The 25,241-nt window shown below is 34.6% G+C and overlaps 1 pseudogene; it reads left to right on the top strand.

Annotated features, from left to right (window-relative positions):
* The window catches only part of LOC132284976 (valerianol synthase TPS1B-like), a 30,690-nt pseudogene extending 5,763 nt beyond the window's left edge, over positions 1 to 24,927 (top strand).
* The last annotated feature ends 314 nt before the right edge of the window (positions 24,928 to 25,241 follow it).

Genomic DNA, 25,241 nt, shown 5'->3' with positions numbered 1-25,241 from the left:
ATCTTATCCTAAACCTAGGAAAAGAAATAAGGCTGAAAAGCCTTATAAAAGGAAGTATTCTAAAAGAAAGAATTATTCAAAGGAAAAGGATAATTCTCGACAGTATACTAAGCCTAAAAGGAAATATAATCCTAAAACAAAGGGTAAAGGAAAGCCCAAAGCTGAGGCTAAATGTTTCAAATGTGGATGCATAGGCCACTATGCAAACAAGTGCAAAACTAAGTAGAAACTTAGTAGTCTTCACATAGAAGATGAACTAAGACTTCAATTAAGTAAATTGTTACTTAATACTAGTTCTTCTGAATCAGAGTCATCAGCTGATTATGGGGATGTTGTTATGGATTTACAATCTTCTTCTTCCTCTGAAGCAGAAGATGGAAATTCGAGATGTTCCTGTAATCCCTCTCATGATGATTATTATAAAGCAATTGTTGAAATGAATGGGTTAAGCTTAAATGTTTTAACCTCGACTCAACAATCTTTATTGGATCTTATAGATCATATCCTGAATCCTCAAACCAAGATAAAAGTCTTTGAAATAGGTTCTGCTCTGGCACAACCTGCTCCTAATGAAGATATGGATAATCTAGATTTTCTGAGAGCAGAAAATCATTACAGCATGAAAGAAGTTCTAAGCAGGTTAGAACACCAAGGAAAAAATTCTCGTCCTGCTAATCTCCCTGATCTCAGAATGGAGATTAATCTTTTAAAAGAAGAAATTCGCCAGTTAAAGTCTCGTCAAACTAAGATGGAACTGGAAATTACTCTTTTAAAAGCAACATCTGTAACTGAAACTTCATCATCCCAGATTGAAGTCCCTCAATTCGAAAGCACGAATTATCTTCAACTCTTGAATCAAGTTACTTACCAAAAATGATATATATCTATCAATTTGGTAATTAATCAAGAGTACACCATCACTAATGCTATTGCCTTAGTTGATAGTGGTGCAGATATGAACTGTATACAGGAAGGATTGGTTCCTACTTAATATTTTGAGAAAACCACTCAAGGTCTTACCAGTGCTAGTGGTGGTAAGATGCAGATTAAGTATAACTTAATCATGTTTTCATTTGTAAAGAAGGTATTTGTTTACCATCTACTTTCTTACTCATCAGAAATTTGGCACAACAAGTTATTTTGGGCACCCCCTTTTTAGCTTTAATCATGCCAATTGAGAAAATTGATTCTCATGGAATATGCTCTATTTTACATGGCCAATCAATCACTTTTCAGTTTTTGACCCCACCAGTAAATAAGCATATCAATGTTCTTAAAGAAAACATTATCTTTAAGGAAAAGCAACTGAATTATTTGCAAAAGGAGGTATCCTCCTTAGCAATTAATCAAAGATTGGTACAACCCACTGAGCAACAGAAAATTGAGTCAATACGACAAAACTTTCTAAAGGAAATCTGTAGTGAGATTCCTAATGCTTTTTGGGCCAGAAAGAAGCATATTGTTTCTTTACCCTATGAAAAGGGATTTACCGATCTCATGATTCCTTCTAAAGCTAGTCCCAGCCACATGAAAGCTGACTACTTGGAATTATGCAAAACTGAAATCAGCTCTTTAATGGCAAAGAAGCTTGTCACTGACAGCCACTCCCCATGGAGTTGCAGAGCTTTTTATGTCAATAAAAATGCTGAAAAAGAAAGAGGAATTCCTCGATTGATTATTGATTATCGACCACTCAATCTTGCTTTAAGCTGGATTCGATATCCAATTCCCAACATCAAAGATCTTTTAGACAGGTTACAATCTGCTGTAATATTTTCTAAATTTGATCTTAAGTCTGGATATTACCAAGTACAGATTGCAGAAGAGGACAGGTACAAAACAGCCTTTTGTGTACCTTTTGGACAATATAAATGGACAGTAATGCCATTTGGATTAAAAAATGCCCCTTCAGAATTTCAACATATTTTGAATGACATATTTAATCCTTATACTGAATGTTGGATAATAGTGGTGATGAGAGTGTAAACCGCATCTGGAGCAGGTCCTAGTTGTTGAGTAGCTTCATCTTTAACGATCTTGGTAGCAGAAAAGATTTCAGCTTTCTGAATATCAGTTAGAACACTATCCCACCATCCTTTAAGGATTCCTGTAAAACCAGCAACGACAAATTTAGCAATGGTTGGGTCAGTGTTGTGGTTTATTTTACAGACTTAGCTATACATCAACATTTGATGAATAACCTCGTAAATCTGATAATCAGATTTCCCATCTATGTTCCATTCATAAATGGTCTTTCCATGAAAAGATTTCTGTGTATGAAAATAATCTTCTTCATAAAAGATATCTTGAGGTGTGGGTCTAGGATAATAATATCTACTCGGAGCAGGTGTTGTATTGGAGTGAATATTCTTATCATAGACAATTCTGTTTAACTCAGGCATCTGAGTAAAATCAGTTTGAAAAGACTCAATATGAGGTAACACATCAGAATCAAAACCTATTTCAGATTCATCATGGGATAAAGTCTGAATTTTAAGTCCTTGAATTTTCTGAGTAAGAAGAGTAAGAAATTCTTCATTCTTCTTAGGATGTGTAAGATTGAAGCCTTTAACTTCAATTGCAGGTTTGACCAATGCTTTGGATAAGGAAGCTTCTGGAGGAGAAGACTTAACAGTAATACACTTAGTATTAATTGTATTTAATACCGTGTCTATTTCTGTTTCAATTCTCCCAAGCTGGGACCCTATCGTTTGCATACAAACATTAGTATAATTGTTCTGCCTGTAAACATGAGAAATGTCTTTTTTAGTAGCATTACCGGACTGATCAATTATTTTAGGTTGGCTATAAGCCTTGGTTTCCACTTTTGCACCACTGTCAGGGTCAATTCTTTTCAGAATGAGATGTTCAGTGGGAGGATGGACAGAGTGATAAACCTTATCTTCAGATGTAGTCCATGGTTTGAGAAAATCATCCAATATGTTGATATTAACAAAAGAATGATTGGTCATATAAAACCAAGAAACAAAAGGTATAACCATTTTGCGTTCTTGTAGAGAGTCATAAAATTGAGTTTTAAAAAGTTGTAGTTAATTTTGGTCAAAAGCTTTAAAATACCAATTTCTGAATTCTTTATATTGATCCTGTTGAAATTCAGTATTAATGGCAATTCTATCTGGGACAAAATCCATTAAAACTAATATTCATGAGAGTCATTTATATCTGTAGGATCATCAAATTGATCCTTAACAGATTCATTTCCGATTCCCATTTCTGATGGGGTTGGGCTGAATTCAATTCCAAATTGGCAACGAGACATGCCTATTGGGGCTTTCTCGTAGACTCCTCTTGGAATTTGATTCTGAGATTGCTGTATTCCTTTCAGCTTAAGTTGATTTGCTCCAACTATTTCAAGAGGGAGATCTTCCTTTCTGTAATCCGACGAGATCGAATGGCGAGAATGAGGACAAGAAACCTGATAAGGAAGATGACTTCCTTTAGAGGATGTAAATCTGGGTAGATCTAATGATTTTCTGAAATTCAGAAAAACATCACCATCCTGGTCGTGAATAACATAGTCTAAGCTATGATTAGCAATTGGCTTTGCTGGAACTGCATTAGAAATTATCCAATGTTCGGGAAATGTTATTTCATTCCAAGGAATCATCCTTTTTGTAGCAACATTTGATGTGAACATATTGGTATCCCATAATGCTGTTACTCCTTTAGAGTCTTTGCGTATGGCATTTGGACACAAAGTATCAAGTACTTTGTAATGGATGCGATAAATAACACTTATCACTTCCGATCCAGGTAAATAGTCATACCCATAGGTCTGGACACGAAGACTAACGGCCTCATAGATATTTTTATCTGTTAAAGATAAATTCTGACTAGGATAGACATTAAAATAAACCGGTCCATGACATAGACTGGTTTCCAGTGCACCCATCAAAGAAGGGTGAAATTTCAGACATCGAGCATCCCGAAGGGTTGCTTGAATACAAGCATCCATACCTAGCAAGGTTAAAGGTTTAAAAATAATTTGAATTAAACCTATATGGATGTACTTATATTTGTGCATGTGCCTCTGAAGGTCACGGGAAGACAATAACTTAATTATTGTATCTTTAGTGCTTAATTGCATGGTCTGTTCCATGGTCTTGACAGTCCATAGATCAGTTAAATTAAGCATTCCGATTTTGTAAATGCTCTTAGCACTTACTGGAGGGATAGTCCATCTGTTCAATTTATTTTGAACATTGGTCCATTCCACCAATTCAGTATTTTTTATCAATTCTGAATCCTGGTTTTCCTGTACTCCTAAAGAGGAGGAAGATGGTTTTAACATGTCTGTTAAATATTCTTAATGCTTTGAGGTCTGCATAGTATAAATATTATAATATTATATAATGAATAGTAAGTTACTATTCTGTCGTCGTTCTGCTTAAGAGAGATTTTATTACTCGTTTGTCAACGATTTACTGGAAACAATACCCTGTACAGCAATTTAATGCAAAAAACGGGCTAAACATTCCAACGCGACTTTTGGACAACCCATAATTGAATCTGGTTTAAATATAAGTTAGACAGAAAAGTAGACGTATTTTTCATTACATAAGTATGATAATAATCATGCTACCAGTACCTAATAAGCATTAACAATAGAAAATTAAGCCATCATTTGGCTCTGATACAAAAAGAGAAAGGATCTAGATTAGTTAATATAGATATAGACAATATTAACAATAGAATATAATAATAATTGTACAAGATAAGAAACTGAAACTTAGACAGACTTACAGAAAACTTTCTTCTTTTTTGAACTTCCAAACTAGTACAGAGAGAAATATTACAAGAGGAAGAAAGGAAAATTGAAAGATACATTGAAGGGAAACTTTGCCCTCTATTTATACAGAAAATGGACTTAAAATTAACATTTTGAAGTCCGCATAGTGCATGGGATCGTGTGCTTGAATAATGCAGTCGGTCGGCCCACCACTAAGTGCTGTCTCCTTATCTGATGGAAAGTAGACATCGGATTAAGGCAATACTGTAAAACCAAAGGAAAAGTCCTTTGTCTTCTTCTGTCAGCAAGATAAGAGGAATCTTTACTTTTTGGGTGGATTCATCTTTTCCTTCAAGTGGCTGGTGAGAGAGTCCCAATAATCAGCTACTGTGGGTTCATCTTCAGAAATAAGATCTTCATTGGGATCTTGTGCATAACCAGCTAGACAGGAAAACTGATTACTATCTTGACTGGTCTGGCTAGAGACTGATATCATGGAGGCATCATCTCTTACTGTTGATGTGGAGGAATCAAAAGTTGTTACAAATTTTTTCCTCATACAATCCATGCATTTAACCATTAAATCTGCTTCGGTAATTAATGGTTATTGCTTTCTGATCATATCTTTAACAAGTTCAAATGGGTTAAAGATTTCTAGTTCTGGAATAGTTAACTTTGGAACCTTATCCATGTATTCCATTGTTTTCTTTCTGATAAGATAGAGGAGGGCTTGGATAGGGTCTTGAGTCATACCTGACCACCATCGGTAATAAAAGATCCTCTAAAGGACTGGTAACTTGTCAGTGGTATAACCACATTGGAAATCTCATTTCCAAATCCAAGGGATTCCAAATTCAGTAAAGAACAATAGGGTGGATTTCCCTACAGGAATATTATCCTGTCCCCTTAATTGAGGATGAAATTGTTGCCATGGCAAGTATAACTGCCTAATTGAGTCTGGCAAAATATCCAGATCAGGGCCAAATATAGCCCACCAAGCTATAACCCAGTTTGGGAAATCAGCCTTAACTGATTGAGGGCATATCTTGAAGAACCAAGAATGCTTATGCTTCGGATTTTGGTAAAAGAACGAATAGGTCCAAGCTGAGATATAATCCCAATAATTGTAACTGTGACCATAGGATATTTTTCTTGGCAAATTAGGATTTAATCCCCAGTCACTAGGCCGTATAAGCCTCTTAAAGATAGCTTTACTATAAGTAAGAGGACTATCTTTGGAACTAAGAAATTGCTTCGTGTGGTTGATCTCCACAGAGGAAGTTTCAGTAAGAATGGGTTCATAGATATATCTATGGCGACCATCCAGTGCAGCATATTGTTGTGTTTGGAAATATCTGGATTTCACTTCCCAATGATCTAGCATCTATTGCTCATCCTGAGAATCCAGTACCAATACTGTCTGAATATACCTTTGATTAGGTATCCAATGAGTTTCTTGTTCAAGAACCTCTTTCATGGTTGGTTTTTGTGGTTTCTGTTGTTGTGAACTGTTGCTGCCTTTAGAAGGTGTGCTGAGCAGATCAGCAACATGATCCAAATATGGAAATTGATCATCATTTAGTGGTATAACCACTTTGGCCTTAGCCTTGTTTTTGCCACGAGCCTCTGGAGTATTACCCCGGCCCTGCCCATGAGGGGGCTGATTCATGAACCCTGCAAAAATTCACGAGTTAGAAAATCAGGTAAAGAATTAGAACTGCCTTTAATATATTCAATAGAAAAATCAAAAGCAGATAAATCAGCGTGCCAACCAGCAAATATCTGTTTGGAAACTAAATTCTTTACATCTTTTTCCAGTACTTGTTTAACAGCACTACAATCAATGCGTAACAAGAATTTCTGATTGATTAAATCATCTTGGAATTTATAAATGCATTTAACCAAAGAAAGAATTTCTTTTTTGATGGTTGAATAATTCAGTTGTGCATTTTTCGAAGTTCCTGAAGTGAAGCGAACAAGCTCCTCTGTTTCTGTATTTGGATTCTTCTGTTTAAGAATACCACCATATCCAATATTGGATGCATCTGTTTCCACAATTTTGAACCATGAAGAATTGGCTAGAGCTAAGCAAGGAATTTGTTTTGCTCTGAGTTTAATCTTCTGGACTGCCTTGGTGTGTTCCAAAGTCCATGGGGAAGGAGATTCCCTTAACCTGGTATACAAAATAGTTGTATCCTGTGCAAGATCTCTGTAGTGATTTCAAATATAATTCAAACTACCAAGAAACCGCATCTGGAGCAGGTCCTGGTTGTTGAGTAGCTTCATCTTTAACGATCTTGGTAGCAGAAAAGATTTCAGCTTTCTGAATATCAGTGAGAACATTATCCCACCATCCTTTAAGGATTCCTGTAAAAGCAGCAACGACAAATTTAGCAATGGTTGGGTCAGTGTTGTGGTTTATTTTACAGACTTGGCTATACATCAACATTTGATGAATAACCTCGTAAATCTGATAATCAGATTTCCCATCTATGTTCCATTCATAAATGGTCTTTCCATGAAAAGATTTCTGTGTATGAAAATATTTTCTTCATACAGGATATCTTGAGGTGTGGGTCTAGGATAATAATATCTACTCGGAGCAGGTGCTGTATTGGAGTGAATATTCTTATCATGGACAATTTTGTTTAACTCAGGCATCTGAGTAAAATCAGTTTGAAAAGCCTCAATATGAGGTAACACATCAGAATCAGAACCTATTTCAGATTCATCATGGGATAAAGTCTGAATTTTAAGTCCTTGAATTTTCTGAGTAAGAAGAGTAAGAAATTCTTCATTCTTCTTAGGATGTGTAAGATTGAAATGCTTTGGATAAGGAAGCTTCTGGAGGAGAAGACTTAACAGTAATACACTTAGTATTAATTGTATTTAATACCGTGTCTATTCCTGTTTCAATTCTCCCAAGCTGGGACCCTATCGTTTGCATACAAACATTAGTATAATTGTTCTGCCTGTAAACATGAGAAATGTCTTTTTTAGTAGCATTACCGGACTGATCAATTATTTTAGGTTGGCTATAAGCCTTGGTTTCCACTTTTGCACCACTGTCAGGGTTAATTCTTTTCAGAATGAGATGTTCAGTGGGAGGATGGACAGAGTGATAAACCTTATCTTCAGATGTAGTCCATGGTTTGAGAAAATCATCCAATATGTTGATATTAACAAAAGAATGATTGGTCATATAAAACCAAGAAACAAAAGGTATAACCATTTTGCGTTCTTGTAGAGAGTCATAAAATTGAGTTTTAAAAAGCTGTAGTTGATTTTGGTCAAAAGCTTTAAAATACCAATTTCTGAATTCTTTATATTGATCCTGTTGAAATTCAGTATTAATGGCAATTCTATCTGGGACAAAATCCATTAAAACTAATATTCATGAGGGTCATTTATATCTGTAGGATCCTAAAATTGATCCTTGACAGATTCATTTCCGATTCCCATTTCTGATGGGGTTGGGCTGAATTCAATTCCAAATTGGCGACGAGACATACCTATTGGGGCTTTCTCGTAGACTCCTCTTGGAATTTGATTCTAAGATTGTTGTATTCCTTTCAGCTTGAGTTGATTTGCTCCAACTATTTCAGGAGGGAGATCTTCCTTTCTGTAATCCGACGAGATCGAATAGCGAGAAGGAGGACAAGAAACCTGATAAGGAAGATGACTTCCTTTAGAGGATGTAGATCTGGGTAGATCTAATGATTTTCTGAAATTCAGAAAAACATCACCATCCTGGTCCTGAATAACACAATCCAAGCTATGATTAGCAATTGGCTTTGCTGGAATTGCATTAGAAATTGTCCAATGTTCAGGAAATGTTATTTCATTCCAAGGAATCATCCTTTTTGTAGCAACATTTGATGTGAACATATTGGTATCCCATAACGCTGTTACTCCTTTAGAGTCTTTGCGTATGGCATTTGGACACAAAGTATCAAGTACTTTGTAATGGATGCGATAAATAACACTTATCACTTCCTATCCAGGTAAATAGTCAGACCCATTGGTCTGGACACGAAGACTAACGGCCTCATGTATATTTTTATCTGTTAAAGATAAATTCAAACTAGGATAGACATTAAAATAAACCGGTCCATGACATAGACTGGTTTCCAGTGCACCCATCAAAGAAGGGTGAAATTTCAGACATCGAGCATCCCGAAGGGTTGCTTGAATACAAGCATCCATACCTAGCAAGGTTAAAGGTTTAAAAGCAATTTGAATTAAACCTATATGGATGTACTTATATTTGTGCATGTGCCTCTGAAGGTCACGGGAAGACAATAACTTAATTATTGTATCTTAAGTGCTTAATTGCATGGTTTGTTCCATGGTCTTGACAGTCCATAGATCAGTTAAATTAAGCATTCCAATTTTGTAAATGCTCTTAGCACTTACTGGAGGGATAGTCCATCTGTTCAATTTATTTTGAACATTGGTCCATTCCACCAATTCAGTATTTTTTATCAATTCTGAATCCTGGTTTTCCTATACTCCTAAAGAGGAGGAAGATGGTTTTAACATGTCTGTTAAATATTGTTAATGCTTTGAGGTTTGCATAGTATAAATATTATAATATTATATAATGAATAGTAAGTTACTATTCTGTCATCGTTCTGCTTAAGAGAGATTCTATTACTCGTCTGTCAACGATTTACTGGAAACAATACCTTGTGCAGCAATTTAATGCAAAAAGCGGGCTAAACATTCCAACGCGACTTTTGGACGACCCATAATTGAATCTGGTTTAAACGTAAGTTAGACAGAAAAGTAGTCGTATTTTTCATTACATAAGTATGATAATAATCATGCTACCAGTACCTAATAAGGATTAACAATAGAGAATTAAGCCATCATTTGGCTCTGATACCAAAAGAGAAAGGAGTCGTGAACTTCTACAGAATTTGAGATGTCCATCTTTAACTCATTTTCGGTGGTATAAAGATGTATTCTTGGCAAAGGTTCTCCAGCTTAATGATGCAAATCATGAGCACTGGAAAGCAAAGTTTGTGGATGGTTTACCAACCTTCTTTACTGAAAGAATCAGGAAAAAGCTTAGAGATATGAATAATTGTATCTCTATCCCTTACAGAAACTATACCTATGGTAGATTAGTCAATATTGTAATCCAGGAAGGTCTAGCTCTCTGTAATGATCTGAAGTTACAATCCCAGTTAAAAGCACAAAGATTAACTGGTAAAAAGGAAGTAGGTGAATTTTGTGATCAATTTGCCTACCAGACTCCCTTATCTTATCCTAAACCTAGAAAAAGAAATAAGACTGAAAAGCCTTATAAAAGGAAGTATTCCAAAAGAAAGAATTATTCAAAGGAAAAGGATAATTCTCCACAGTATACTAACCCTAAAAGGAAATATATTCCTAAAGCAAAGGGTAAAGGAAAGCCCAAAGCTAAGGCTAAATGTTTCAAATGTGGACGCATAGGCCACTATGCAAACAAGTGCAGAACTAAGGAGAAACTTAGTAGTCTTCACATAGAAGATGAACTAAGACTTTAATTAAGTAAATTGTTACTTAATACTAGTTTTTCTGAATCAGAGTCATCAGCTGATTATGGGGATGTTGTTATGGAGTTACAATCTACTTCTTCCTCTGAAGCAGAAGATGGAAATCCGAGATGTTCCTGTAATCCCTCTCATGATGATTATTATAAAGCAATTGTTGAAATGAATGGGTTAAGCTTAAATGTTTTAACCTCGACTCAACAATCTTTATTGGATCTTATAGATCATATCCAGGATCCTCAAATCAAGATGAAAGTCTTTGAAATAGGTTCTGCTCTGGCACAACCTGCTCCTAATGAGGATATGGATAATCCAGATTTTCTGAGAGCAGAAAATCATTACAGCATGAAAGAAGTTCTAAGCAAGTTAGAACACCAAGGAAAAAATTCTCGTCCTGCTAATCTCCCTGATCTTATAATGGAGATTAATCTTTTAAAAAAAGAAATTCGCCAGTTAAAGTCTCGTCAAACTAAGATGGAACTGGAAATTATTCTTTTAAAAGCAACATCTATAACTGAAACTTCATCATCCCAGATTGAAGTCCCTCAATCCGAAAGCACGAATTATCTTCAACTCTTGAATCAAGTTACTTACCAAAAATGGTATATATCTATCAATTTGGTAATTAATCAAGAGTACACCATCACTAATGTTATTGCCTTAGTTGATAGTGGTGCAGATATGAACTGTATACAGGAAGGATTGGTTCCTACTCAATATTTTGAGAAAACCACTCAAGGTCTTACCAGTGCTAGTGGTGGTAAGATTATATTATTAATTTCTGTGTATCAACTAAGGCAATAGCATTAGTGATGGTGTACTCTTGATTAATTACCAAATTGATAGATATATACCATTTTTGGTAAGTAACTTGATTCAAGAGTTGAAGATAATTCGTGCTTTCGAATTGAGGGACTTCAATCTGGGATGATGAAGTTTCAGTTACAGATGTTGCTTTTAAAAGAGTAATTTCCAGTTTCATCTTAATTTGACGAGACTTTAACTGGCGAATTTCTTCTTTTAAAAGATTAATCTCCATTCTGAGATCAGGGAGATTAGCAGGACGAGAATTTTTTCCTTGGTGTTCTAACCTGCTTAGAACTTCTTTCATGTTGTAATGATTTTCTGCTCTCAGAAAATCTGGATTGTCCATATCCTCATTAGGAGCAGGTTGTGCCAGAGCAGAACCTATTTCAAAGACTTTCATCTTGATTTGAGGATCCTGGATATGATCTATAAGATCCAATAAAGTTTGTTGAGTCAAGGTTAAAACATTTAAGCTTAACCTATTCATTTCAACAATTGCTTTATAATAATCATCATGAGAGGGATTACAGGAACATCTCGGATTTCCATCTTCTGCTTCAGAGGAAGAAGAAGATTGTAACTCCATAACAACATCCCCATAATCAGCTGATGACTCTGATTCAGAAGAACTAGTATTAAGTAACAATTTACTTAATTGAAGTCTTAGCTCATCTTCTATGTGAAGACTACTAAGTTTCTCCTTAGTTCTGCACTTGTTTGCATAGTGGCCTATGCGTCCACATTTGAAACATTTAGCCTTAGCTTTGGGCTTTCCTTTACCCTTTGCTTTAGGAATATATTTCCTTTTAGGGTTAGTATACTGTGGAGAATTATCCTTTTCCTTTGAATAATTCTTTCTTTTGGAATACTTCCTTTTATAAGGCTTTTCAGCCTTATTTCTTTTCCTAGGTTTAGGATAAGATAAGGGAGTCTGGTAGGCAAATTGATCACAAAATTCACCTACTTCCTTTCTACCAGTTAATCTTTGTGCTTTTAACTGGGATTGTAACTTCAGATCATTACAGAGAGCTAGACCTTCCTGGATTACAATATTGACTAATCCACTATAGGTATAGTTTCTGTAAAGGATAGAGATACCATTATTCATATCTCTAAACTTTTTCCTGATTCTTTCAGCAAAGAAGGTTGGTAAACCATCCACAAACTTTGCTTTCCAGTGCTCATGATTTGCATCATTAAGCTGGAGAACCTTTGCCAAGAATACATCTTTATACCACCGAAAATGAGTTAAAGATGGGCATCTCAAATTCTGTAGAAGTTCACGACTCCTTTCACTATTAGCTCCTTCTGGGCCAACAAAATGTTGGATAATAGTGGTGATGGGAATGTAAACCGCATCTGGAGCAGGTCCTGGTTGTTGAGTAGCTTCATCTTTAACGATCTTGGTAGCAGAAAAGATTTCAGCTTTCTGAATATCAGTGAGAACATTATCCCACCATCCTTTAAGGATTCCTGTAAAACCAGCAACGACAAATTTAGCAATGGTTGGGTCAATGTTGTGGTTTATTTTACAGACTTGGCTATACATCAACATTTGATGAATAACCTCATAAATCTGATAATCAGATTTCCCATCTATGTTCCATTCATAAATGGTCTTTAAAAATTAAAAATTGAATATGATACTACAATTTTACACATTTCATAAGATTTTTTTGTTTTTTTTTTTTTTTTGTTTTAATTTTGTACACTGGGTAATATAGAATCAAAATAATGATTGCACTGTACAATTATTTTGAGACTTTGGCTGATAATGGGCTGTCATGGGGCGTCGTCAACCTATGTAACCTGGATTTTAAGTCATTGTGCCTTTTTTTGGATAACAACTGAGACATGCATGACCAGTCTTTGTCCATACTTAAACAATTTTCTTCTATTGGGGGCAGGTCCAAATAGACAGTGGGTGAGTCACTTGAGTTGTACGTGTGTAATATGTGTTCGTATTTCACTTGCAGACCGCAAAATAGTATGATTATTTTATTAAAAAATAAACGAAGGTTTTTCTTTGGGTTTGTGACATCTTTCTCAAACCCCATCAGTCGTAAGTGATCTATCATTATATGAGACATCCATGGCAATACATGGAAGACAACAAAACAAGAAAACAATACTATAAAGCAAAATTTTAAAAAAAAATAATAATTAATAGGTTCACGGGTCATAACGAGTTGACCCTATCCATTTTTAACCCGTTCTGAACGGGTTAAATATGAATCTTGACCCATATTAACCCGCTCATTTTCAACCCAATCCAAATCCGACCCAACCCGCCCATTTGCCACCCCTAGCATGCATATATAATTCACTTTTTACTATATATATATCTATCTTGACAACACATTCAATACTTAGATAATTATTTGGATCTACTTTCCCATAATTACACTTGAGTATACATCAACACAACCGATCAACTGTTCAGTATTATGTTAGAAAAAACTCTTTTTCACGTTACTATATATGGAAGTGTTAATAAAGAAAGATATGAAAGTGCGCAAGTGAGTTAATAGAGGTGGCCTTAAATAAAGCGAAATGAAAATATAGAATTTATGTAGCGGACTCTAAAAATTTGAAAAAAGCTAGACTTAATTGGTTTTTTTTTTTGGAAGTTAGACTTAATTGTTGTTGTTGTTGTTGTTGTTGTACTATGTACTTCTTTTTCTATTCATTAATGGCCACAGTTCCATATACAAAGCTTGACCTTGAAAATGAGCTCTATACTTCTTTGAAGGGACCAGGAAGGCAGGAAATTGAGTGAGGGGAAGCAATAGTAGGGAAATTTTTTTTTTTTTTTTTATTTCGGGGAATATACTAGTACATCAAAAGATTTTTTTTTTTGTTTGCCCGAGAACTTCTGAAGAATGGCTCTATTTCTATATAATTAAATTTGTTGTCTTTGCATATAACGCAGGCATATGAAATGTATTCTAAAGAGATTGAAGTGTTGAAAGAAGAACTGAGAGGTATGCTAGTAAATGCAGAAAGTAAAGCAACAGAGAAAATGAAATTGATCAACACAGTTGAACGCCTTGGTATCTTCTATCACTTTGAGAAAGAGATCGAAGAGCAGATCAAATAAATCTTTCACTCCCATGCCCACTTCGAAAATAATGAAGAGTACAATGATTTGAGCACCACTGCTTTTCATTTTCGAGTATTTAGACAACATGGTCATAACGTATCTTGTGGTAAGCCCCTCATGGATCATTTACGTAGATGTTTATTGTAGTATAGAAGTATGCAATTCACAACTTGTGATCCTTAGAGATGCCTGATATGGTGTTGTGTGTTCTGAAACAGATGTCTTCAACAAATTTAAAGACGGCAATGGTAAATTCAATGAAAACCTTACTAGGGATGTAATGGGGATGCTAAGTTTGTATGAAGCTGCACATTTGGGGATTCAAGGAGAAGATATTCTCGATGAGGCTCTTGCTTTCACAACCACTCACCTTGAGTCCATGGAAACTCATGAATCAAGCCCTCTTCTTGCAAAGCAAGTTGTACATGCCCTAAAGCAACCCCTCCACAAAGGCATCCCAAGATTAGTGGCAAGGCATTACATCTCTATCTATGAAGAAGACTCTTCAAAGAATGAATTGTTACTGAAATTTGCAAAGTTTGACTTCAATCTGTTACAATTGATGCACAAGCAAGAACTATGCCACATATCAAGGTATCTGCTTGTATGTTTATATATATATACACACGCATGCACACACAGGATGCAATTGGTGCAACTCTAATTTATTTTTTGTATCAACATATGTACGAAGGTGGTGGAAACAATTGGACTTTGAGTCAAAACTTTCTTATGCGAGGAGCAGAGTGGTTGAGTGCTATTTTTGGGCTATGGCAACATTTTCTGAACCTCATTACTCCCTTGCAAGGGTCATGCTCACAAAGATTGTGGCAATGGCATCAACTATGGATGATACAAATGATGAATATGGTATACTTGAAGAACTCAATCTTTTTACAAGTGCAGTCCAGAGGTATATATACTTTCTTAGCCCTCATAACATTTTTGTTTTGAGAGAGAGAGAGAGAGAAGAGTTGATGAATCCCAAGTCAATGTTCTTTTTGTTGTTCAACTAATTAAGTTGGAAAATTAATTGGATGAATTTGGAAATGGCGTGTTTAACTTTTAGGTGGGAAACAAGCGCCATTGATGAGCTCCCTGATTACATGAAGATATTCTAGAGAGCTCTCCTAGATCTCTGCAAAGAATTCGACAAGGAAATGACAAAGCAAGGAACATTATACAGTGTCCATCATTCAAAAGATGCAGTATGACTTACCTAAGCTCTTTTAGTTCAAAATTGATCGATATCAATACAATTCCTTACCTATCCAGAAACAAATCCATAATTAAATAAATTTAAGTCATGTGATATATATGGTGAGATATACCAACAAATAATGGGTATTATATATCATAAATATACCATGATATATAGTGACACTCTTTTAGGTTTTAAAAAGGGACTGTTAATTTCAATTCAATTCATATCCATTTTCATATTTATGTGGTATGATAAGGTGAGATGTTCTTTTGTTGTATCTTATAACAGTTTTAAGAACTGGCGAGGAGTTACTATACCGAGGCCAAGTGGTTCAATGAAAGATACATGCCATCATTTGATGAGTACATATCCAACGCCCTAATCAGTAGTGGTTATTACCTCCTCGCAACGTCATCCTTTATGGGCATGGGAGCAATTGCTACGACTGAGGCATTTGAATGGCTACAAAATAAACCCAAAATTATTGTAGCTATTACTACAATTGCTCGTCTAATGGATAACATAGTAGACCATGAGGTAAAGCCACATAAATATATATTTCTGAAGCACAAATTCATGCAAGTAAATTTTCGTAAATGTTGCATTTGGAAACATTGAATTTGTGCCTTGGAATCAGAATTGAAGAAAATTTAGTTTGAACAAGTTAACGTACATTTATGAATCTTTTTAACATTTGAAGGAAGAAAAGAAGAAGGGATTTGAAGGAAGAAAAGAAGAAGGGAAACACTGCTACGGGGATTGAATGCTACACGAAGCAGCACGGCATGTCAAAGAAAGAGGCAACTGATGAGTTCTATAAGAAGATTGAAAATGCATGGAAGGACATTAATGAGGAATGCCTAAAGCCAAACCTCGTCTCGATGCATCTCCTCACCAGAATTCTCAACCTTGCTCGTGTTGGGAAACGTGCAAGTTTTAAAAACTTTTCGAGGGATTTAAATTCATAGATCTTGATTCATTACATAGAGACAAGTTTTACGCAAAAATAAAAATATGATATATCATTCAATTAACAGATTGAATACTTACATCAAAGGTCTGAGTAAACCTTTAAAACTTTCCTCTAAAGTGAATGTTCTCACTTATTGTAGATCCCTTAGCAAGATGCCTTTTTCTTAGATCTCCATCTTCTTGGTAATTGTTTTGCCTTTAGGAATCACTCATAAGCCTCCATGAATGACCTTGGAAAACTAGGCTTGTGAGAGCCTCCATTAGATGAGAACATAAACCCTAATTTTCTAGAGAGAGAAAATAAATTCCTTTTTCCTTCTTCAAAAAAACAAAAATCACCCCCTAAAATATACATAGACCATGTATATTTATAGGCAACATAAAAATAAAGAAAAGGAAACAACAAATCCTTCTCCATCTCTAATTCATATGTCTCAAATCTAATATGATTCCAATATCAAGTTGGGCTATGAGTGAGAATCCATTGGGCCTATTATTTTATTGGCTACAATGAATTAATAATTAGCCCGGTCCATGGACCCAATTCAATTAATTCATAAATTAATTTCTACTCCACTAAAAGAAATTAATTGAACTCCAATTAAATAATAAATAACCTCTAAGTCAATATTGCACTTTGACCCCTCTATGCATAATTAGTTATCGGATAAATAAAGTCATCAATCCGACTACTTAATTAATATATTTATTTTGGTACCTTTGATTATTTCTGGCTCGATCACAATAAAACATTTGTTTGACAAAAATAATAATTTAAATAAATAAATATATAATAAATCATTTTGTCTAAAATCATACGAAGGCCTTCGAATTTACTTTGTGATCAACCATAATCAATACAAAATAAATACAAGTAGCAATGATGCAAATATTGAAAATATAACCCTCTAACTATTAATCACATAACTATCCAAAGTGTCGGTCTAAGGATCCCGAAGAATCCGCCGAACAAATCAAAGTAATTATTAATTAGTAAAAGAGTCTATAATTTTCTCATGCTTAAGAGTCAAATGCTATGACGGTGATAGGGAGCAATTGCATACGACGGCTCTCGCAATATATCTCAACCTAACGCGGATCCAGTTCAAGTCTTAATTAATTATGAGTCCATCCATAATTATTGACTATGAACAATTTATGATTACTATTTATATATCATGCATTGATTGCCATCACATACATATATATAAATATCTCTTGTAATCAAATGGACACTATCAATTCTATAATGAATCGAAATATAATACATTGAATTCACCAATTGTATAAAACATAAATATTTCAGAAACGTCAGGAACATATGTCAATTAATCCAAACAGGAATTTGCTATGCCAGGGCATATAAATCCCAACAGCTCCCACTTGCCCTCATAGCCAATTCAAATTACACCTAACTCCAATGTTATCCAGATGATGATCAAAATTATTGATCAATGACACCTTTGATAATGGATCAATAAAGTTGTGTTCCAATGCAATGTTCTAACTACAAGTGCATTTTCTTGCCGGACAATATCATGTAGAACATGATACTTCCTCTCAGTGTATCTTGTTCCTCTATGGAACCTTAGGTCATTAGTTTGGACTACTTCTGCACTATTGTCACAACATAGCTCAATAGGCAGGCTAGTATACTCCACAACCTCTAAATCAGTGAGATCAAACTAATAGGCTTCCTTTGCCGCCTTTAAGGCTGCAATATATTCCACCTACAGGTTTGAGTCAGCAGTTGAAATCTACTTAACAATCTACCAACTGATCTCCCTTCCATTAAGTGAACATACACTAAGTCATGAACCTCATAGTATCTACTTCTGATTGAAAATTAGAACTAGCATACCTGACTAGGACCATATCATCACATCCATAAATGAATATGATATCATTGGTTCTCCTTAGGTACTTAATGATATTTTTCACAATAGACCAGTTGTCAAGTCCAGTATTGGACTGATCTCTACTGACTATCCCTACTATGTAGCGGATGTCGTGTTTGGTATGGACCATGGCATATATGAGACTCTCATATGCCGAAACATATTGTTCCAGTCTCATTTGCTCAATCTCCTTTGATAGTCTTGAAAAACTACTTACTAGAGAGAGCCATCCATATCAATAAAGCAAGAACTCATTCTTTGAGTTATGCATAGCAAACCTGGTCAAAACTTTATCAATGTAGGATTATTAAGATAAGCCTATTTTCCTTTTAACCTGATCTTGCAAAAGCTTGATCCTAGGAATCTAGCTTACATCCTGAAAATCCTTCATTTAAAAGTAATTGAACAACTACCTCTTTATTGATAACAAAACTTCCACATCATTCTAAATGAGTAGGATGTCATCAATATATATAGAATTAGAAAAATAATGACATTCCCTTATACACTCATGATTTATTCACTAAGAAATCTTCTGGTATCTTTTTGTAGATTAACTTGCCTTCCATAGGTATCACCCTACTAGAAAGTTCTACAAGATCCCAGAATTTATTAGAATACATAGATTCCAACTCTGATTTCATAGTAACTCGCCAAAACGATCTGTATCCATATCGGTTCACGCTTCCGTGTAGCTTACTGGGTCTAACTCATGTTTAACAGGGATGTCCATAATGGTCTCACCTAAAAACATGATTCTATTGAATTGGATGATAATCCTCCCACTACATCAATGTACCGATGCAAGAATCTGTGTTGTAGATGATGCTAACGCATCAATAGGGAATTCATATATTATTCTCAATCTCTATAATAAGTGTGTTCACATGTGGTACATCTGGTACTCATACCAAATTCTCTAACATTATGCTACTAAGTATGTGATTCATAATATGATTCTCCTATAGATAAACAGTGAGTGAAAACAATCAACTTTTATCTTTGAGATCATAAAATAATCCATCCTAGTGACATTTAGAGTAGCTATCAAATCTAGCATGCCTATGATCTGCTTCCAACTTACTTGACCATATCAAGAGCACATGTGCAAGACTACCCCATATGTGCATATGATTCAAACTAATATTTAGTAAAAAAAACACAACTCAACGGTATCCTTGAGACAGACTAAGATGGAATGCAGTTCATAATGCGCATCGATGTCATTAACGCTAAACTCTTAAATGAAAGAGATAATGTAGCATAGCTGATCATAGATCTAACCATGTTAAGTGGAATTCTGTTATTCCTATTTGACACCTAAATACATTTAGCGTCAATTGCGGAAAACTGGTACATAATCCCCTCATTGACCATATAGTCTTTGCACTATCCCAAGAAATACTCATATCCTCGATCAGATCGAAGTGTCTTGATAAGTTTACCTAATATGTGTTCCACATCAGTCTTAACTTTCTCAGAAAATACCAAGAGTTTAAGACTTGTGTTGCATCAGATAAACTTATCCAAAACGTGAGTAATCTTGCTTGGATGTTCATAAGACCACACGTATCAGTGTGTACCAACTCCAATTGTCCTTTATGTCTATTTCATCTAGCTGATTAAGCCCTAAGAGTTATCTATCCTTCAAAACAGGGTTCACAAGTTTGGTTTAGGCTCCCCTGCCTCACTAGATAATTAACCTTCTTTGACCAATCTTTGAATCTCATTTTGATTGATAACAACCCAAAAATAGACATTAAAAATACAATGAGTCAGGAATAACAATTTTCCTCTTAACATTCAATCTAGAAGATGCAACATTAGTTTCTACATCCTGCAAATCTTTAAAATAACAACACAGTTTTTATAAACCACAAGTGAAACAAAAATTAGATTGCGTCTAACTTCTGTACATAAAGATAGTTCTCTAATACTAATATACTCATACTCTCTAATTTCAGATGTAATACTCCCACTGACCTAACTACAACCTTGGCATCAGGTCAAAAGATAAATATATATCCATATCATCAAGGCTTCTGGATTCCTGAAATCCTTACGATGAATTGCAAACATGTTTAGTGGCTCCAGAATCTATCCATCAGGAATTAATAGATGCAACCACATAACATGGCTCAATGATTAAATATATATTTTCCTATGCCACGTCATTGCTTAGACAGTTTGTCCTTTAGTGTCTTAGTTCGCGACAAAAGAAACAGTTTTCTTTGCCCTCAACATACACTGCCTTATTCCCTTTAACCTTTTGGATACCTATGTTTTGTGCTAGCCTAGTCCTATTATCATCCTTCTTCTTTGCTTTGCCCGTCCACTTGGGCCTAGAAAAAGATGGTATAGACTAAGTTAGATTGATAGGAACGTCCAAACTCTTGATTATCCCTTCATCTATTACCAATTCTATAAGAATACCAGCAAGTGTGAACTCAAACTGATTCCTTATTTAGTTCACTCTAACAGAGTCGAACGAGTTTGGTAACAAGGCAATAATTATGTCAACGTGAAACTTACCACCCAAGTCAGCCCTATTGATCTCCAGCTAATTTTTAAATAATAAACAATCATTTTCCAAAATTCGATTTCATACTGGAGTTCCTTAAGCTATCTTGATGCTATTCAAGTCTGACATAGTACTTTGGCATACTCTCTATCTAATCTCACCAAAACATCTTATTGACATTTAACATGATGCTTGAAGAAAATAAAATAATGTAAATGTTAGCTTTGGAGCGTATTCGAGGTAATCTCTAGAATATTGCACCAAGTCATCTCATTTGCCTTATTTCACTTATTCAAAGCATTAATGTTCTCTTAGGTATCTTAAAGTAAAAGGATTAGGTTTAGAAGTAGTAAATACATTTGTACCCTTACATTGTGAATAAAATATCTAAGTTCCTTTCTCAGTCAATATTAATGAGATCCAGTTACATTGAATATGTAAGCAAGCAGATAAACTGGATTAGACATAATTAATCTGAATATAAATGCATTCATACAATATGCAAGGTGAATTATTAATAATGTCATGCATATTTAAAATTAAAATGAGCTTGTTAACCACATAATACAATAAATCTCAATCGAACAAGAGATCATTATCATTATTGGTGAACAATCCCTTTTAATTAATGCGGGTCCCTCAACTCTGTAGCATAATAAATCAACCAATCAATATGTCAATAACTTATCCTGTTGGAGGAGTTCATTATTACTATTATTGAGATTCATTTACTATTAGGCGAGCACTTCCATTAAAATAATAATATGTGGGTCCCTTAACCACTGCATGAAAAATCGAATAACCAATACGCCAATAATTTATTCGGTTGGCGAAGTTCATTATTGCTATTGGCAGGCAAATCTCATCATTTCCATATCTCTTAAGACAATGCCTTGTCTATCTATATGAAATGATTTCCGATTATGTTTAGCCTTTCTAAAATCACCTAGTATAGACCACTCCGTTGGGGAGCTAACACTATTGATTTTAGATTGAGTGTATAACGTTATTAATACTCTAATGAAAAATAAAACATTAAATATCTTGTCATTATAATCTAGACTCTTTAAATCATGCGTAGGGCCTTATTTTTAAAGATCTAATTACAATGAATATTTAATATTATTATTTTTATGAGATAACCATTCTTGTAATATTAAGACTCTTCAAATCATGCGTGGGGCCTTATTTTTGAAGACCTAATTACAATGGTGTTAATAACGAAGGCCATGGGGCAATGTATAAAAATCCCCGCTCCCACTCAATTTTTAATCATCCATAATTAGGGTTTTCATTTTATTCATTTACATGATATAATGCATGCAAAACGTCTTGATTTTAATCCAATTAAATTTAGAAAATATTTGGACTTTAAACGATTCACTAATATTTAATTTGAAGCACACTTTAAAAATAATTTACAAAAATAATTTTCGTTTCCTAATAAGTGCTCTCAAATTAATTAGTAATCAAATCCAATTAATTTTCATAATTTAATTAATATAAATCAAGTCATTTAATTAAATATCATGGATCCAATGCATGAATAATAATAATAAACAATTAATTATTCCATGCATCAGTTAAATAAATAAATAACAGACAGAAGCAATTTAAATGACCAATGGATTCAGCTTTTAACATTTAAATACTATTCTTGTTGTATGGGCGTCCACCAACAGCTTGTAAACACCTGTAGAGAGCTGGACGCGCTAGGAGAAGCAAAACGACTCTTGGAACGCACCTGGAGGGCCCCACACGCGCTCACACGCGCTTGGGGCATGCTGCAGGTGAAGGCACGCGCCCCCACGCGCTGGCACGCGCCTGGAGCGCGTGGGACACGCCCTCACGCGCTGGCACGCGCGTGGAGGTCATACAACCTTGGCTGGCGCGTGCAATGCACGCGCCAGCATATGTCACCTCCTGGCGCGTGTTCCTCACGCGCCAGGCTCACCCTCTATGCACCATATCTGATTCCAGCCTCCTCCGACGCCTCTTCTCGCCGCCGGCGATGCTCCGGCCACTGGAAAAACGCCGAAAAATTCGAGAAAAATTCCAAAAAATTCGAAAAAATTCCAGAAAATTACTGAAGCATAATTTAACCCTTTTGGACCTTCTTGAAGCTTCATAGCATCCTTTGATGAATATTCCATGGCTTTAAAAATATTTACAACTTGAAATACAATGAGAAAAATAAATTACATCATTGAACTTTCAAACGGCTAAATCAAAGCCTTAATTACATTCATCCAAAGATAAAATTACATTAATGTAACCTATAAGCTTCATCCATGGCCCAACCATACATCATCATTCATTCACAATTATTCATACATCATCATGTATCAATATATATCAACATATTAAATCATACATCAACATACATCAATAAATAAATATATATGCATATCAAAATTGGATCCATGAATGATGAATTTTGATAAAAACATGATCTCTAGTAATGAATCAAACCATGCTCTGATACCACTGTTGGGAAACGTGCAAGTTTTAAAAACTTTTCGAGGGATTTAAATTCATAGATCTTGATTCATTACATAGAGACAAGTTTTACGCAAAAATAAAAATATGATGTATCATTCAATTAACAGATTGAATACTTACATCAAAGGTCTGAGTAAACCTTTAAAACTTTCCTCTAAAGTGAATGTTCTCACTTATTGTAGATCCCTTAGCAAGATGCCTTTTTCTTAGATCTCCATCTTCTTGGTAATTGTTTTGCCTTTAGGAATCACTCATAAGCCTCCATGAATGACCTTGGAAAACTAGGCTTGTGAGAGCCTCCATTAGATGAGAACATAAACCCTAATTTTCTAGAGAGAGAAAATAAATTCCTTTTTCCTTCTTCAAAAAAACAAAAATCACCCCCTAAAATATACATAGACCATGTATATTTATAGGCAACATAAAAATAAAGAAAAGGAAACAACAAATCCTTCTCCATCTCTAATTCATATGTCTCAAATCTAATATGATTCCAATATCAAGTTGGGCTATGAGTGAGAATCCATTGGGCCTATTATTTTATTGGCTACAATGAATTAATAATTAGCCCGGTCCATGGACCCAATTCAATTAATTCATAAATTAATTTCTACTCCACTAAAAGAAATTAATTGAACTCCAATTAAATAATAAATAACCTCTAAGTCAATATTGCACTTTGACCCCTCTATGCATAATTAGTTATCGGATAAATAAAGTCATCAATCCGACTACTTAATTAATATATTTATTTTGGTACCTTTGATTATTTCTGGCTCGATCACAATAAAACATTTGTTTGACAAAAATAATAATTTAAATAAATAAATATATAATAAATCATTTTGTCTAAAATCATACGAAGGCCTTCGAATTTACTTTGTGATCAACCATAATCAATACAAAATAAATACAAGTAGCAATGATGCAAATATTGAAAATATAACCCTCTAACTATTAATCACATAACTATCCAAAGTGTCGGTCTAAGGATCCCGAAGAATCCGCCGAACAAATCAAAGTAATTATTAATTAGTAAAAGAGTCTATAATTTTCTCATGCTTAAGAGTCAAATGCTATGACGGTGATAGGGAGCAATTGCATACGACGGCTCTCGCAATATATCTCAACCTAACGCGGATCCAGTTCAAGTCTTAATTAATTATGAGTCCATCCATAATTACTGACTATGAACAATTTATGATTACTATTTATATATCATGCATTGATTGCCATCACATACATATATATAAATATCTCTTGTAATCAAATGGACACTATCAATTCTATAATGAATCGAAATATAATACATTGAATTCACCAATTGTATAAAACATAAATATTTCAGAAACGTCAAGAACATATGTCAATTAATCCAAACAGGAATTTGCTATGCCAGGGCATATAAATCCCAACAGCTCGTGTAATGGATGTCTTTTACAAGTTTGAAGATGGGTACACACATCCGGAAAGAGGGCTGAAAGATCACATTGTGTCAATGTTCGTCGATCCCATACCCATATGATCAGCATGCGCAATTTGTGTTTAATTGCACGAAGTTTGGTTAAGCATAAATTTGGTGTACTTAAATAAGTTTCAGGGTTTGTGTTGATCTCGTCGATTAATTAGTATATTTCTTTCAGTTCATGAATAGTTTGAACTTCGTTTAATGTAATGAATTGTGTAAGTGCCTGTTTAGCGTTGCTGTTGTAATAATAAAAGCGCTTTTATGAGTAGTGTTGTCAATAAAAACATGTTAAATGTTTGGTGATGCATTATATAAAGTATTTTTTATACTTAAAGCAGTGTTAAATTTCTTTGGTAACAGTATTACTCAAAACACTTTTATTACTAATTTTACTGTATGACCCATATAATAATAAAAGTGTGCATCAGCCAAATGCAATTTCATTCTCTTAACTCAATAGCTCGAAAAATACTCTT

This window comes from Cornus florida, unplaced genomic scaffold, assembly GCF_030987335.1.
Source record: "Cornus florida cultivar Cherokee Brave unplaced genomic scaffold, ASM3098733v1 CherokeeBrave_3.0.0_Hap2_Chr11, whole genome shotgun sequence".
NCBI lineage: Eukaryota > Viridiplantae > Streptophyta > Magnoliopsida > Cornales > Cornaceae > Cornus > Cornus florida.
The sequence above is the reverse complement of the archived record's forward strand: the minus strand, read 5'-3'. Positions and strand labels throughout refer to the sequence as shown.